The sequence below is a fragment of the Condylura cristata genome, unplaced genomic scaffold, assembly GCF_000260355.1.
Source record: "Condylura cristata isolate star-nosed mole 26May11 unplaced genomic scaffold, ConCri1.0 scaffold00032, whole genome shotgun sequence".
Classification (NCBI taxonomy): domain Eukaryota; kingdom Metazoa; phylum Chordata; class Mammalia; order Eulipotyphla; family Talpidae; genus Condylura; species Condylura cristata.
In genome coordinates, this window is record NW_004567133.1 from 7,574,341 (window position 1) to 7,590,014 (window position 15,674).

Here is a 15,674-nt window from a genome sequence, read left to right on the forward strand (position 1 = left end):
CCAGCCCGGCCGGGCCGCGCCTCCCTCCGCGCCCACCGCTCGGGTCCCCTCTGCCGTCGGCCCCGGCCCGCATCGCCCTCCGGGTACCGGACGCGACCTTCCTTTCCGCCCGCCTCGGAACCAGTCGGGCCGGCAGCTCCCCTGGGCCGAAACTCTGGCATCTGGGTGCCTAAGGCTTTTCGGGTGGCCCCGCTCGCTGCCAGCCCGTCACTTCCAAGTGCCTGCTGGCAATAGCAGTAAAGGGCTATTAAAACCAATTTGGATCTGCTCGCCGAGTTTCAGAACGCCCTTTGAGGGAATTTAGAGGTGGTGCTCGCTCAGAAGCAGGGCTCTCCCTGAGCTGCTACAAGTTCCTGACATTTAGAAATTTGGAATTGGGAGAAAAGGATTATGGAGACGCCCTGTGGCAAAGAAAGAAAAAACAACTTGTTTCAAGAAAAGCCTTTCTCACTTTGGGCTTGGAAACAGGCTTCTCAGAGTTTCTCTGGTACCGTTTTAACCTTTGACGGGAAACCTTATTGATTATGAAATGACAGAATAGAACAGAGTTTGGAGAGGAATGACTTGTGGGTTTGAGAGCTGCTGCAGGTGATTGTCATGCGCTGTATTATCTGGAACAGACAGTTCAAGGTCTTCAGGGTAATTAGCGGTGCGGTACCGATTTACTGTTTATTCTTGCATGACTTCATGGAAGTGTGATTTTTTTCACAGTTCTTGCTTCTTTTTTCAACTGTTAAGTAAAAGGGGGAGTTTGGTTTGACTGAGCATGTGGTATACTTCTTTTTTTGTGTGTGTATGAAAATACTTTTACTTCCTCTTGAATTTTCTAAATTTGCTTTTTACTGTTTCATTTCCCTCAACTTGTTGCTTAGTTTTATCATGTAATTTTCAGAGGTACTTCACCATTATTATCCTATTTCCAGAGTTCATCCCTGCCCTTTAGTCTGCAAGGTCACACTTTTCTGTTATTTGCAGGCAAATTCTAGAAATAGTGCTGAGAGGTGGGTGGATAGAGTAGTAGTGAGGGCTAAGTTTCCAGCAAGAACGCTCCTTTTTCCTCCTCTGAGCCTGCACTGTGGAATTAATGTTTAGGGAGTGGCAAGGTGCTGTTTCATCAAACTGTCATGTAGGCAGGCCTATTTGTATATTATACCAGAAAAGGGATGTTGCTTTAAACACACACACACACACAAAACAAACAAACAAAAACCCCAATGAAGTTCTTTGAAACTCTGGAAGCTACAGAGCCCTTCAGGATGTCTCTGGCCCCTGCTTCCTCTTCTCGCTCAGGCTCTCAACTGCTAGCCAGGCTTGTCTGCTTTCAGTTTCCAGGAGAGGCCTGCTTACTTATTAGCCTTTCCCTGGCGCTCCCAGGAGCTCTGCGAGGCCTCTCGCCGCACCTGCTCTAAAGCTACCTCCAACTCATTCTTCAGGTTTCCCCTAATGGTCTCTGGCCATAGAAGCTTTTCCCTGATGCTCCAGAGTAGACAGGTGGCCCCTCTCTCCCTCCCTCCCCCTTCCACTCAGCTCAGCGCTAGCTTTCCCTATAATGTAATTAGCTCTTGTCAGTGTTCCCCATTCCTCTAAACGCCTTGACAGCCCTTGTTGGTTCATTCACCTGTGATCTCCAGTCCGCTATGGTTCCTATAACCTGATAGGTGATCAGTACATATTGTTTAGCAGTTGTAAATCTGTCTTAATGGATCACCCAGGTAGAGTGGGCTCAAGTGTGTGGCACATGTGAACTAGATATATGGTGATTCATCCAGGGTTGGTAATTCTGGCCTGACCTTTGACTCTGTTTGAAATCTTTATTGCTTGATGCCGTGGAAGCTACAGCTATTATGGTGCTATTAAGGGTGTGGCAATTATGTATCCAAAGTCAAAACATTTTATTGGGGAGTCTGTTGCTGTATTGCTGATTTCCTGGCACTATTTTTATTTTTTCCAGTTAAGTATTTGTAAAAGAAGAGGGAGGGAAAATGCAGGCAGGAGAGAGCCTAGTACTGCTACTGCTCAAAGCAAATGGTTGTGGGAATCTGGGTATACTTGGGTCAAGACAAAGGCTAGAGAGGGCAAAGGAGTCCCGCTCCCTCCGTGACTGAGTGAAGGTGTGTGAATGGCCTGGCTTCCCACTTCTCAATTCATAGAGTTCTGAAAACCACCTTGCAGGGAAGTCTTCGCTCCCAGACTGAGGACCTCGTGAGCAACTCTACAGAGAGGTTCCATGGGAGGGACATGTGGGAGAGTCAGTAATTGCTGGAAGGAGCAAGTTCTCATGATGCAATTTGCTTACAGTGGGTGGAGGCATCTGTGTGAGAAGATGCTAGTGTGACACAGGGTCAGAGGGGTTTCGGGATACTGGGGGTCCCAAAGAGGGCTTGGATGCCACTGTCCTATTGTTCCCCGCCTAGTGTTGCTTCCTGCTTTCTGCAGACACTGATGGAGTCCAAACTATGTGCCATTGTGCAAGGCACTAGAGAATCAGAATGTGACAGTTTCTGCCCTGAAGGAGCTCAGTAGATCTGCAGAAGAGATAGGCAGGTAAAAAAAATATCTATATACCATGAAAGCAGGAAGAGCTAGTGCACAGAGCAAACCTTACTCTTATGGATGAAGGGAGATAACCAAAAAAAAAAAAAAAAAAAAAAAACCCCGATCAGGAAAAATGTGAGCAGAGGTTTTTTTTTTTTTTTTATCATCAAGCCCTTCTTGCAAATTTCTCTTTCGGTGCCAAGACAACTCATTTCAAACTTCTTTAAGCAGTGATGGGAATTAATGAACTCATTTGAAGCCCAAAGAATCCCAAAAGTAGTCTCTCCGCAGGCTGGGCTGGATCCAGGGGCCGGCTCGTTAGGCAGCTGTCTACAGGGAGGGAGACCCCTCTCCTTCCACTGTCCTCTGGTGGCAGGCTCAGGGGAGACTTTCCTGCCAGTCACTGCACCAGTCCCAGAGTGACTTTGAATGCCTCTGACTGGATCACATGCCTGTTCCTAGAAATGAGAATAGAGTCAATCCCACCCAGCCACATGGATTTGAGAGTGTGGGATTGCTGGTTCCCCATAGGAGACCAGGGGTTCCTCAACGGGGGTGGGTGGTGGGGAGGCAAACGCTACCTGTCATGTCTTTTGTAGCCCTGCTGAAGACAAAGATGTTTCTTGCAAACCTTTGATGCTGATCATCCATCCAGTGGATGCAGGTGGTGATTTGGGGAAGGTGAGGTCTTGAGTCTAGGAAGACATATACCAGGGTGAGGAGCTTGAGGAAGGAGGTAGAAACATCCAGAACAGGACTCTGAGGACTCCCTGGGAGGGCTTATTGCCTAGGTGTGGCGCTGGCAGGGAGTGTCTCAGGGGTGTTGGTCCCTGCCAGGAGTGAAGAACTCCCGGGAGGTCCAAATGCTTTCCCAGATAGTTGCCTTTAGATAAGCCAAGGTTACAAACTCCAGTGCCTAAAGCGGCCAGGCTCATCCTCTGAATGAGTCACCTTAGGGCAGGGGTGGTCTGTGGAGATCTGGAGGGAGCTTGTCTCACTATGGGGCCAGGAAAGACTCACCCTTTGGAATTTTCGAGAAAAGCCTGAAGTCTGGATTTTAATGAAAATTAGATGGCATTTAATTCAAAGTATATAGCCACCCCGACCTTGCATGGGGCTACATAAAATATGTCCGAGGAGGCCAGATTTGGCCCATGGGTCACCTGTTGGCAATGCTGGTGTCTAAGGACCCCTAGAGGTATGATCCTTGTCGTTAGTGTGTCCTCCCCTGACCCCTTACCTTACTCTGATGTTACTACATTCTCAGTTCTCTGGGCTTCTTGATCAGCCCAAAAGCTTATCCTTTCCTTTACAGAAGTCTTGAGAAGATTGGAAAGTAACAGTGATCAGCATTTCTGTAGTGGTTAGGTTCACAAGGTGACATGTTAAACCACCTGTCTGGCTCCCACCTCCTGGCGAACGTCACTCCTTTTTGTAAAGGAGGAGGCATGAATTGCCTGGTTTGCACAGTTACTCAGTCACCAAGGCAGGACTTGGCTCCTAGCTCTGCAGCCCTGGGCTGCCTCTTCGCCGTGGCAGGATTCGTCCTTGGTGCCTGTGAAGCTGCTGTGCCAGGTGCTGTGCTTTCCTCTCCGCCTTCTCAACAGGAGCCGTCTACTTTTGCTTTAGCAGTTAGGAAGCCCAAAACTCCCAGTTAGGAAGCCCAAAACTGCTCAAGCTCGTAAATGACAAAACAGTGGGTTCAAACCCAGACTTCTGATTCTAGAGTGTCCCTCAGCCTGCACTTCATTCTCTCTCCTGGGAGAGACCCCTTGTTTGAGGTGGCGGTGATGCTTTCACAAAATTGCTGGAGGCTAAGAGCCTAGTGACTCTCCCTGGGGTGGCGTGTCCTCAAGGAACAACTGGAGATCTTTCTGATTGGCATGACTTGGTGGGGGGTGGGGGGGCATTGCTTCTGGGCCGCATGCCTTTCCTTGGAATGGGAGAGAAATGGAAAACCCAGAACTGCTCGCACCCTCTGTGCCCAGGCTGGCCACTCAGACACAGAATTGCCCAGCCCCGAACATGGAGAATGCTGAGATGAGACGCCCTGGTCTCACCCCTCTAGGTCTGCATGTGTGAATTCTCTAAACCAGCGAGAAGGCCATGCCTGCAGGCCACTCATGTGATTGGTTTCGCCTGTTCAGTATTGATCAATTGATTGTGATCACTGGCCCATGTTTAAGTGCGGCGTTTTCACGTGAAAACCTGGGTCTCCAGCTTCTTCAAAAATCTTGGCAGACCAGGCAGTATCTGGCATTCCTCCCTGGCACCAGTAGCAGGACCCGGGCGCTCGTCAGCCCTCGGGCCCTCCTGGCTTCTGGTATTCTGCTCTGCTCCTCGCAGCCCCTCCCTAGGAGTAGAGCGCTCAGGAGGCAGCCCCTTGCTTTTAGGAGTAGTGTGGACCCTCACGCTGAGTGAAAGTGTGCTTCCACCTGCCGACCCCGAGCTGTCCTCTGGTGCCACGTGGGATCAATCTCGTCTCTTCCATGCAACACCCCTTCCTAAAACTGGCATTGTCAATCTTGTCCCTACCTTGCTGGCTGTAACATGCCACATTCCTCACCTGCTCTACTGCTTCATTCTGCTCCCACTGATTTCCTCTGTCCAGAAAAGTAGAGGCACTCAGAGCTGTATATTTGGGCTTTGCTCTGGTCTGAATAGATGCCTGCTGCTCTCTGCTTAGAGCAGGACTGGAAAGAAATCCCGCCTCTTTGCAGCTTCTTCTGAATCCAGTCTTCCGTGACCTTACGTTCTTAACATGTTGTAAGACCTTAGAATATCAAGCAGGGCATTTAAAGGTGAATGAAACCACTGCAGAAAAAGAGAAAACGCCCTAAAAGGATGTGTCTAGATAGCATCATTCTTATAAGTGAAGACAGCGCATCACTCTCAGATGGAACCACCCTCATGGCCGAGTTCCCAGCGTGAGCCTGGCAGATGCTCGGGGACTGACATGCTGGGGCGGGGGTCCGGGGAGCTGTGAGCTCCACGTGTTCTCGTCAGACTGTAGATGTCTTGCGACATCATTCTATTTTTCCCAGTGTAGGTAGATGCTATTGTAGTTAATCAAGCACAAATGCATTTAAAAATATCATTACACTGCTCTCTCTGCTTCGGACGTATGTTCATTTTCTCATCCAAGTCCTTGGGGCCAGACGAGTTTCATAATTTAGAATTTTTCAGATTTTAGAAGAGCAAAAGTAGGCATATTGTGTTATTTAATAATAAATGAGGTCTGGGGCAGCAGCACTTAATCAAAATGTCACTAGGTAATGAAATAATTTATTTCATACTAATTGAGATACATACAGATTACAAATAGCTTCATGATAGCTCTGGTCAAGTTTATTGCCAGGTGACTTCCAAAAATGCTGTTTTTTAAATTTCAAAATGATGGCGTAGGGATTGTAGATTTGTCTTACTTTTAAAATGTTCCTAGTGACTATGTGGTGGTGTTTTGTTTTGAACTTTAAGGAATGTTTCCTACTCCAAGAAGCTGGAAATCACAATTATATTCTGTAAGCAGAAGTGATAAACGCAAATGCAAGGCAGGTGAAAGTAATAAGTGAGAGCAGTGATGGGCATCCTGCAGCAGGGGTGGGTGGGGTCGGGGGTGAACTGGTGAGCACCTGCTCACCGGGGAGCTGCTCCCTCTCTGGCTATCAGCTGCCGTGGTAGACATGGGCACAGGGAGCTGCAGTTCTCATTTTTAATGATACTGCAGACTGCTGAGTTAATGTGAAGTTTCTTAGTTTTTGAATGTTGGCAGTTGCAGAGATGAAAAAACCACCGCTGTGCAGGCCAAAGAAAACGTATCTATAAGCTTTATCTGGTCTTGGTCTGTCTGCTTTGACCTCTAGTTCAGAGTTCATTTTTATGATAAGAAAAGTTGGATAGTGATGATTTGGTAATCTGTATCTCTTGAAATGGAGATAGGATACTTGCTTTATCATTATTCATCATACTTCACATATATGTTGTGTATTTTTTTAGCATAAAATAGCTCCTCGTTTAAAAAAAAAATTGCCTTGTTTTTGAGACAAAATGTGCTTCTACCTGCCGACCCAGTGCTGTCCTCTAGTGCTACATGGAATCAGTCTCTGGATGATGGGAATCTTTCATTTATGAACTGAAAACTGAAGTTTTTATCTTGGAAAGGGCATAAAAACCCCAAATTAAGTATAGGGTCCTTGGTCTCCTCTCTTTTCAGTCTATTCCCCTGAGTGATCTCAGCTCCAAAACTATTGCCTGGTGGCTGATGACGATCAAATTTTACCTCCAGCCCTGGCATCTCTTCATTTTCTAGATTGATCTTTGTCTCAAATGTCTCCACTGAAATGTCTTGCTAAAACACCACTCATGAACTACATTCTCGAGTCGGCTTTCTTTCCCTGTGTCCCCTAATCTGTGGGTCTGCAAACTTTGGCCTGCTGAGCCAATCCTGCTCACCACCTGCTTTGTAAAAAGGCTACTGGAATGCAGCCACAAACTGCAGTGGTGGAGGTGAGCAGGTAACAGCAGTGAGTGGCCTGCACCTCCATGTTCTTGACACTCTCGCTCCTCTGCAGTCTGCTGGCCCGGGCCCTGGTGCACCAGACACTCCTTGTCCCGCCTCCTTGCTCCCCTGGAGGCTCTCCCGCCTGCCCCCCACCACGCTCTGTATCGGGGCTCTTACTGCGACCTGGCAGTTCTGCCCCTTGAGTTCCTGTGCCTCGGTCTTTACCTCTCAGTGACTGTAGTTTCTGTGACCTTAGTTCAAGCTCTCCCCCCCACCCCACCCCCATTGGAACACAGTTTGTCCGCTGGCTTTGCTGACTTTGAGCTGCATTTTTTTTTAAAGATTTATTTATTTATTCATACAGAACTGGGGTACAGGCCAGAGATGCGGAGGGTGAGAGGATTCACCAGAGACAGAAAGGGGAGCAGAACAGGCAGATCGATGAAGTACACTGCTGAGGGGAGCAGCGGGCGGGTCAGGAGAGGTCTGCCGCGCCATGTGGTCACCTCCGGGGCAGGCGGGAATCGAACTCATGCGGAAGTGGCTTCAGTTTCTCAGTGCAGTGCTTTAACCCGCTGCGCCACCAGGGAGGGCCTTGAGCTGCATTTTATCCCTTTTGTGTGACATGTTGGTCCCCCACTTCCATTTGATGTCCCCCACCACATGATGATTACAGTCATCCCCCTTAAAGTATTTTCCCTGGTGGAATCCCTGGAGTGCAGTCACCACCTTTGTAGGAAGTTAATATTTGGGCAGCTGTCCTTTTGCCTTCCAAAGTGACGGTGGTGGCATTGTTTACAGCACGGAAGGCAATGACGTGTGATACACGTCACCGTGGGTGGCCTCAGGAGGGTCCTGTCTCACCATCGCCTTGGCAGGTGACGGCTTTCAAAATACTTACTGTCTGTTTCATTTTTCCCACGAAGGTGGACGTGGCTGTGTCCCTGTAGCTGTGTTTCCTGCGTGCGCTCTGTGTTGTTTCGTTGTTTCCAGTTGTCAATTTTATTGTTCAGTTACCACTTCGGTTTTTGGAGGCTGGGGTTAAAAAATCACCAATTCCCAGGAATTTGAAACAGAGACAGACACACAGAGGAGCTGGGCGCAGCTGGCTGTGCGATACTCGCCGACCTTAGGTGTGAGTATGAAATATTAATGCCGCACTGTGATCTGCTCGAGTATCCTAATACAGCAGGTAGCGTTCTTGTTCCCAGAGGTGTTACTTAACCATGCATGATGGAGTCTCGGAGAGCGTGTGCTTGACCGGGCAGCTTTCCGTACAGGTTTCACAAGATAAAGGAGATTCTGTGGAAAACCTGACCTGGTGATTTGTATAACTGCTTTTAAATAGGCAGAACCTATTGGTAGCAAATGATAAGAGAACAATATTCATTTGTCTCGGCCTTGCAGGTTGTGAGGCTTGTTTCCTGTGTCTTGGTAGTCTGTGTTGATTACAGTTTACTGGTGAACTGCGTAGACTGCGTTCTTTGGTCTGGTCCTAAGATGCTTTTCACTTCTCTTTTCCCACAGTTCTTCCTTTTGGTTGTTTTTCCTTATCAGAGATACCTTTTGGTCTGGTAGTCAATTTGATCTCTCCTTTAATGTTTCATTAGCATTTCTTCTATAGTTTCTCAGTTTTCCCCCTGTGGGTAGCCAAATGTATCCCTCCTAAACTGTTTATATCGTAAGTTGTAGACTAAATAGGACTTCAAATGAATGCAAGTATTTGAATATGTAAATGTCCAGAATTGCACAGAAAATCTAAGCACCGACCTGCTACCTGTCAGGTATAAGTCACCTATCATTGCTAAATCTACCAGCTTGGATTTCATACAGTCATTGGATACTTGTAGATGCAAAGACTGGAGTGGGTCCTTGAATCCTTGGAGCCCAGCTGTCCCTTGGGGACAGGCACCAAAGCCTTTCTGCTGTGTTGCAAATGGTGAGTGCCAGGACAGGGAGCATGGGCACAGCTCGGGGCTCAGCGGTGAGACGCTTCCACAGCAGGCAGGTAGTGGACATGGCAACAGAGAAGTCCAGCAGGGGAGAAGCATTCTTAGGGGAACCCCACACAAACCCCAGCTTTACCCTTTAACTTAATATTGTCTACAAATTAGAAAAAGACAATCACTGGATTCTTAGCAGTGCACAAAACTATTTCACTCTCATTTTCAGATCAGCTAGTTAGACAGTAGCTGTGTGTGGGCTGTGTGTGGGCTGTGTGTGTTCGCAAGTCTTGAGTGATGGCGGTGCTTAAATTCACCAGCCCCTGCATGCATTTCCATCCCACAGCAGGAGAACAGTGATTCTCCAAGCCTTTGAAACCAACTACCGGCAAACTCCATGGTATATAGCCCTTTGCAGTTACTGTGTTTCTTACAAATGGGAGGTTCAAGGCAGTACTGCATGGGCCGAGGTTTGGGCACGCCTCTCCCAGAGGCAGGAGCTCACGTCGTCTTTATTTTTTTTTTTTAAGGTATGAGGTGATTTTTTTAAAAGATTTTATTTATGCATACAAGAACGGGTACAGGCCAGAGGTGGGGGCAGTGGGAGGATTTGCCAGAGACAGAGTGGTGAGTAGAACAGGCGGATTGACAGAAGTACACTGCTGAGGGGAGCCGTGGGCGTGACAGAAGTAGTCTGCTGCGCCATGTGGGTCACTCCCTGGCCGGGGATTGAACTGGTGCTGCAGTGGTGCGGCTGGCTTCGTAGTGCTGAGCTTTAACCCGTTGCACTACCAGAGAGGGCCAGGAGCTCACTTCTCGTGTCTTTTACACATTTAATTAGGTACATACGTTGCTTTTTTAGAGTAATGGTATTTGCATACTTTATCATAGACTACAGTACTGGGTAAACCTAGCCTTTACATGCACTGGGGAACCAGAATACTGGAACTGCAATACCTACAGTACCTTTGAGACATGCTGGAGTTCTCTTTCTTTTGCCTAATATAAACGGATGGCCACCTTTCTCCTAACTAGACAATTCTGTTATACATTGAAAAGCTCCAGAGGCATCATTTCTCACAGGACAATGTTTAATTTCTTTCATTTTCATTATATTTGTTCAGCTCCTACCACCTCTTAAGTAACCTCATTCAATAATAATCTCAGTTTTAGACATCTAGAATTTAAATATTCTTACAAACAACCCCAAATGGCAGAACTAAAGTATAAGGCTCTACCTGTGGAGACAGGCAGAATTGACTGGCTTTAGCTCTTATCTGTGGGAGACCATTATTAGAAAAGCTTCTTATCTGACAGTTTTGGGGGGCATGGTTTGGGACTGCTGTAGTAGAATTCAGAGAGGCCTCATGAGTGTAAGCTTGAGAAAGTTAAACTGGTGCTTTAGAAAGACAGCTCTAGTGATACTTAGGGTTATGGAGGGAGGGGGAGGAGGAGAAGGTAAAAAGAAAGTAGATGGCAAGTCTTGTAATAGGAGAAGTAAGAGAGAGGTGCTGAGCCAGTGTTTAGATAGCAACATTGGAGACTGAGTTGAAGAAAAATATTTGATACCATGATGTTTGGGATAAAGAAAAGAGAAAGGGAAATGCTGAAGAGATTTGGTTGTTGGTGAATGTTATTGACTGAAATAGGAAGTACCATGATTCTTCACTTTCCACTGTTTGAAAATGCTTCTCTTTTTAAGAACATATAATTATTGTATCTACTTTGATATTGTTGACTTTCTCCTCCATTGATTTATAGCTGGGGGGCGGGGTGTGTGTGCACCAGTACCACTGTTGACATCGTGACATGTTGGTATCATGACACTGCTGATTGTAACATGTTTTAAAATTGGAGAGCTAGTGTTTTCACCTTTTCTTTTTCGGTTATTTCTCTGTTTTTGTACAAACAATTTTTTGTATCATGTCTGCTTCTTAGAAAGTTTCACTAAAGATTTTGAGTGGCTTGTAGCCCATTCATTCAGATAGTATGTATTGGGTGCCCGCTGGGGGTTAGGTCCTGAGGATACAAAAATTAGCTCCCAGGCATTTATGGTCTAGTAAATCTGCAAACTGAATCCTGGGGAGAAATGCTTTATTTACAACACCAACATGGCACATGTCTATACACATAACACTTTTATGTGCTTCCTAAGTATTGAGCTGGTGTTGGTAGTGAGAATAGTACCTCACTAGTTGGTAAACATAGGTGACGCTGTCCTTTGTGTGTGTTAATTTATTAAGCTAGTTACAACTGATAGTTTTGTTGCCTCTTTGAATGTCTATGTCTGTAATACTATCTGTGTTATGTTTCTGTTATTCACTTCAATGACTGTTTTTCATACCTTATTTTATTGGCTAGAGTCTCTAAAATAATATGTAACGATAGAATTGTTTATAATAATAATGTCAAAAAGCCATGTGATTACACCCTTATTAGGCATTCCAGAACCATGGTGAGGAATGTTTAAGACCTACTAAAATGTAAATGTCCTAATCTAAATAGTTACCAGTGGGAATCAACAAACACTTTTTCAAGTCATGCACCCTTTAGTATGTCTAATAGTTGAGCCTTTATTGTGTATTTTAGTCATGAAATTGGCAGGTGATCGTAAGGGCAGAATACTGAATTTGTGGTCCTCCAGGTACATGGAGAAAGCACTGTAATGCACTTAGACTGAGGAAGGCATTGGAAGAGAATGTTGAGAAATCATAAGAGGAGTTTAAATGGGGCGTACTTGGCAACGCATTAATAGAACTTGTAAAGAAGAAGTGGTTAGCAGGTCACAAGGCAATGGAAATTGTAGTCTTTGCATCTTAGAGCAGACTTTAGGGCTAGAAGCCCTGTCCCTGTAGGTCTAGATGGAAGTCCTAATAACCCTCTCCCCAGAACTGTACTATGTGCAGCCAGGCACACGAATTTGTGTATAATTTTATGGGCTTCAAAGACATCTTCAAATAACCCATGGGCAGGAACCCCAGGATTACAGAGCACCTGTCTGTTTGGCTGGCAGCTCACACGCCTGCCAGTCAGTCACTGGACAGGCACGCAACTGCAGCTCCCAGGCTGTGCAGTAGTCTCTTAGAGACACTGTTCACAGATGTGCCCGTCACACATTTCTGTGTGTGTGTGTGTGTGTGTGTGTGTGTGTGTGTGTGTGTGTTCTGCTGTTCTCCAAAAGTCCACTCAAGGCGTGTGGAAGCATTTTCATTCAAGACACTTCTTTGGTTCTCTTGATGAGATTGAATGATCACGTCAAATTCCTTTCCCTCAATAATTGGTTCTTTTGGTGTAATTCAGTTAGTTTGCGAGGCTTTCAGGTGAGGGCTTCAAAAGGCTGAAACTGTTCTAGGGAAGTTGGAAAGTAGCAACACGTGAGCTGGGCTTGAGTCTGAGGAGCTGAGATTCCCGTCTGTGCTGCCTCCTCTCTCACTTGGACACTCCCCTCTGTGTTCCCACACTTGCCAACAGGGTTTCTGTTCCTGGGCAACAAGAAGCCTGGGAGGCTTAAGGAGGCAGTGGGTGATCAGGAGCCTCACACATAGGGAGGAAGCAGGGTGAGGCGGCAGGTTGGTACTGGGGAAACAGGTTAGATTTTACCTCGTCGCCTGCCACATACAGAATAAACTCCAAATGGATTAAGAGTTTCGTGTAAAATACACAGAGATATAAAACTAAAATAAACAAGAAAATATGGCTAGCACTTCATTATGTGGCACAGTTGTGGGGAGAATGAACAATAAAGGATAACTTACAGATTTAACCACAGTAACTGAACCTGTTTGTCATAGATCAGATTTAAAAGGATGACAAGGGAGCCAGGGAAGTGATGGTAAGTATTCATAAAATATTTGTTAAGGCTCTTCAACAAATAAAATGACAAACTGGAAAAAAAGTGAAAGGAGCCACAGAGAGGATTAATATCCCTATGGCAGAAAGCTCTCTTAGCACGTGGGAAACAACACTCTCAGAGCCAAACTCCAAGAACAGAAGGCTCACGGAGCAGTATAGTTGATGAGTAAACATGAGGACTGTATGCAGAGTAGCACTTTGAATATATTATCTCCAAGTTAACGGTACTCTAAGAAGAACAAAGCTTTGAGGCTACATTTCCCACAAATTGGCCAACTTCAAAATAATGTCCCAATTCAAAATAATAATGTTGCTGTCTTGGGCAAGGTGAGCGGTGTCCTTTCCTTCCACAAGGGTGTCCACTGGCATTCTTTTCCAGAAAGAAACTTGTAATGTTCGGTTCGATAACCACTTCCAAAATTGCAGCCCCAATTCTGTCCAGCATCTGATGGAGTCTTGTCCTTTCGGAGTCCTTGCACACAGTTCCTCAGGCCCATCTTCCTTTGAATTCGGTTGTGTCAACATGTCACTTTCTGACATCACTGTCAAACTGCCCACTGCCCTTTATGTTCACCTGTTCTGCAGAATAAATCACCTGGCTGCTTCTCCCCTCCACCTGGGATGAAGGGCGTGCCTCAGAAAGATTGTACAGGCTGGGGCTGCCAAATGTCTGTGGCCTTCGACTCAGCTGGGCCTCCAGTACTGCCTTCCAAGCCTTGGCTAACTTTCCTATCCCATTTTCCTAAGTGCTTTGGCCAGACTTTCACTTTTCTCCAACTTACTCCACCCTCCTTCTCATACATCCACTCTCCTCAGATGACCTACCTCCTAATTTCCAGAAAAAAAACTGGATGCTGCCACCACTTCCTGGCCCCTGAGGCTCACAGTTATCTGTCCTCCTGACAATCATGATTCTCCCTCTCTGGGGGCAACAGCAGCCTGCCCTCTAGGAGGCCAGACCAGCCAGAGCAGTTCTCCCCCCACCCCCTCAGGACCACTCCCGGGTCTTTTTCTGCACAGTCGGTGTCTCCTGCTCTCGCTGGCATTTTCTTCTTGGGTGCTGACAGTGTTTGGGTTTCCTCAGCTTCCTTCTTTCTGCATGTGCCTTGGCTTCCTCCTCTCCCAGTGACATCCTCATCTTGGCTTCAGGGAACCATTTTCCTCAGCTTGCTGTCCCCTGCCACAGTTTGCATTTGTAGACCTCCTTCCATCACTGACCCCGTGGCTTCCTCCGGCTCCCCGGGGTCTCCTCACTGTTCCCTGCTGTGGCGCCTCTTCCATGATGTCCCCAGGCTTCATTCCATGTCCTGCACGTCTTTGCATTCTGAGTGAGCCCCCACCCCCTGCCCAAGTCAAGCTAAACGACAGCGTGCTCTCAATCTCTACAGAAGATGTGTCTTCTGTGCTTCAGAACCATGGAGCCAAGTCATGCTGGACCTCTCCCCCTGAACCTTCAACAGGTCCCTTCAGCCCAGCATTTAGAGGTGACCTCACCGGCCTCACCCTCATCTTCCCTAGCTTTCTCTATAGGTGACAGCTTTATTATCCAACCACTCACTCAGATAATCTTGGTGATGGTTCTTGGCTCTTCCTTCTTGCTCCCTATTCACATCAAGTCCCAAGTCCTACTGGTGATGCTTGCTGTCACTCTCTGTCCCCTGCTTCTCACCTGCTCCTTTCCCACTCGGATCTCCCACAACCTTCTCCTTGGCTCTTCTGCCTCCTCTGTTGTGTCTTTGCCCTTACCCAGTTTCTTCACTGTGGCCCCCCCCCAAAAAAATGATCATTTGCAATTTCTAAATAATAATTGTATTCAAAACATTAATTTGAAAATAAACAATTGTAATAATGGTAGCCGACATTCACTTGGATGCTTGCTGTCCACGGTCACTATACCCATGCCAGTTGTGTCCTGGCTCATGAGCTCCCTACCTACTCTCTTTCCCAGGTGAGAAGAGGGAGATACAGGACATGCAGCAACTTGTTTGATGTCAAAGAGTTAAGCGAGTCTCTTACCCACTTAGATCATAACATCAAAAACCACTTTTTGCGCTTTCTAGGAATTAGCCCTTTGCATATATTTTCCCAATCCTTTCAAGATATCCTTTAGATATTCTTAACGCCTGCCTCTTTCCTGATGGTAACACAGAGGCAGGAAGTAATCTGCTGTAGCTACAGCTTTCTGGCAGTGGGCTGGCTTTGACGCCCAGGAAGCTGCTCCAGCCTCCGTCTCCCCACTACATCCAGCCACCGCTTCCAACACATCACTGGGCCCCTTTTCTCATACCTGGCTGAGTAGTTTCCTGTTCTGCCTTCAGAGTTAAAATTGGCAAAGAAGGGGCCCTCCCTGGTGGCGCAGTGGGTTAAAGCACAGCACTAAGAAGCTTAGGCCACTTCAGCATGAGTTCGATTCCCGCCTGCCCTAGAGGAGATCCATATGGCGGGGCAGACCTCTCCTGACCCGCCCGCTGCTCCCCTCAGCAGTGTACTTCGTTGATCTGCCTGTTCTGCTCCCCACTCTGTCTCTGGTGAATCCTCTCACCCTCCACATCTCTGGCCTATACCCCAGTTCTGTATGAATAAATAAATAAATCTTAAAAAATTGGCAAAGAAGATATGCTGGTACAAGATGTCCTCACTAGTATATGAGTGTTTGTGTTAAGACCAGCATCCTGTCTAAATGATACTCAGATATGAGAGATGCTAAATTTGCCCAGGAATGCCATGGACATTTCCTTGCTGGTTTGAAACGCTCTATTCTGATTACGCTCTTCCTGCTATCACCTCAGTTATTCTGTTTGGCATTTTGGCTAATCCCTTAGGAAGACAGTGATCACTATAAC

General features: G+C 46.7%; 1 protein-coding gene across 1 annotated transcript in view; it reads left to right on the plus strand.

The window, feature by feature from the left end:
* Positions 1-631: 631 nt before the first annotated feature.
* Positions 632-15,674, plus strand: part of ARHGAP17 (Rho GTPase activating protein 17) — a 72,668-nt gene continuing 57,625 nt past the window's right edge. Inside the window, exon 1 of the mRNA XM_012731861.1 lies at positions 632-649. The gene's annotated coding sequence lies outside the window, so the exon portion shown is untranslated. The remainder of the gene's footprint in view (positions 650-15,674) is intronic.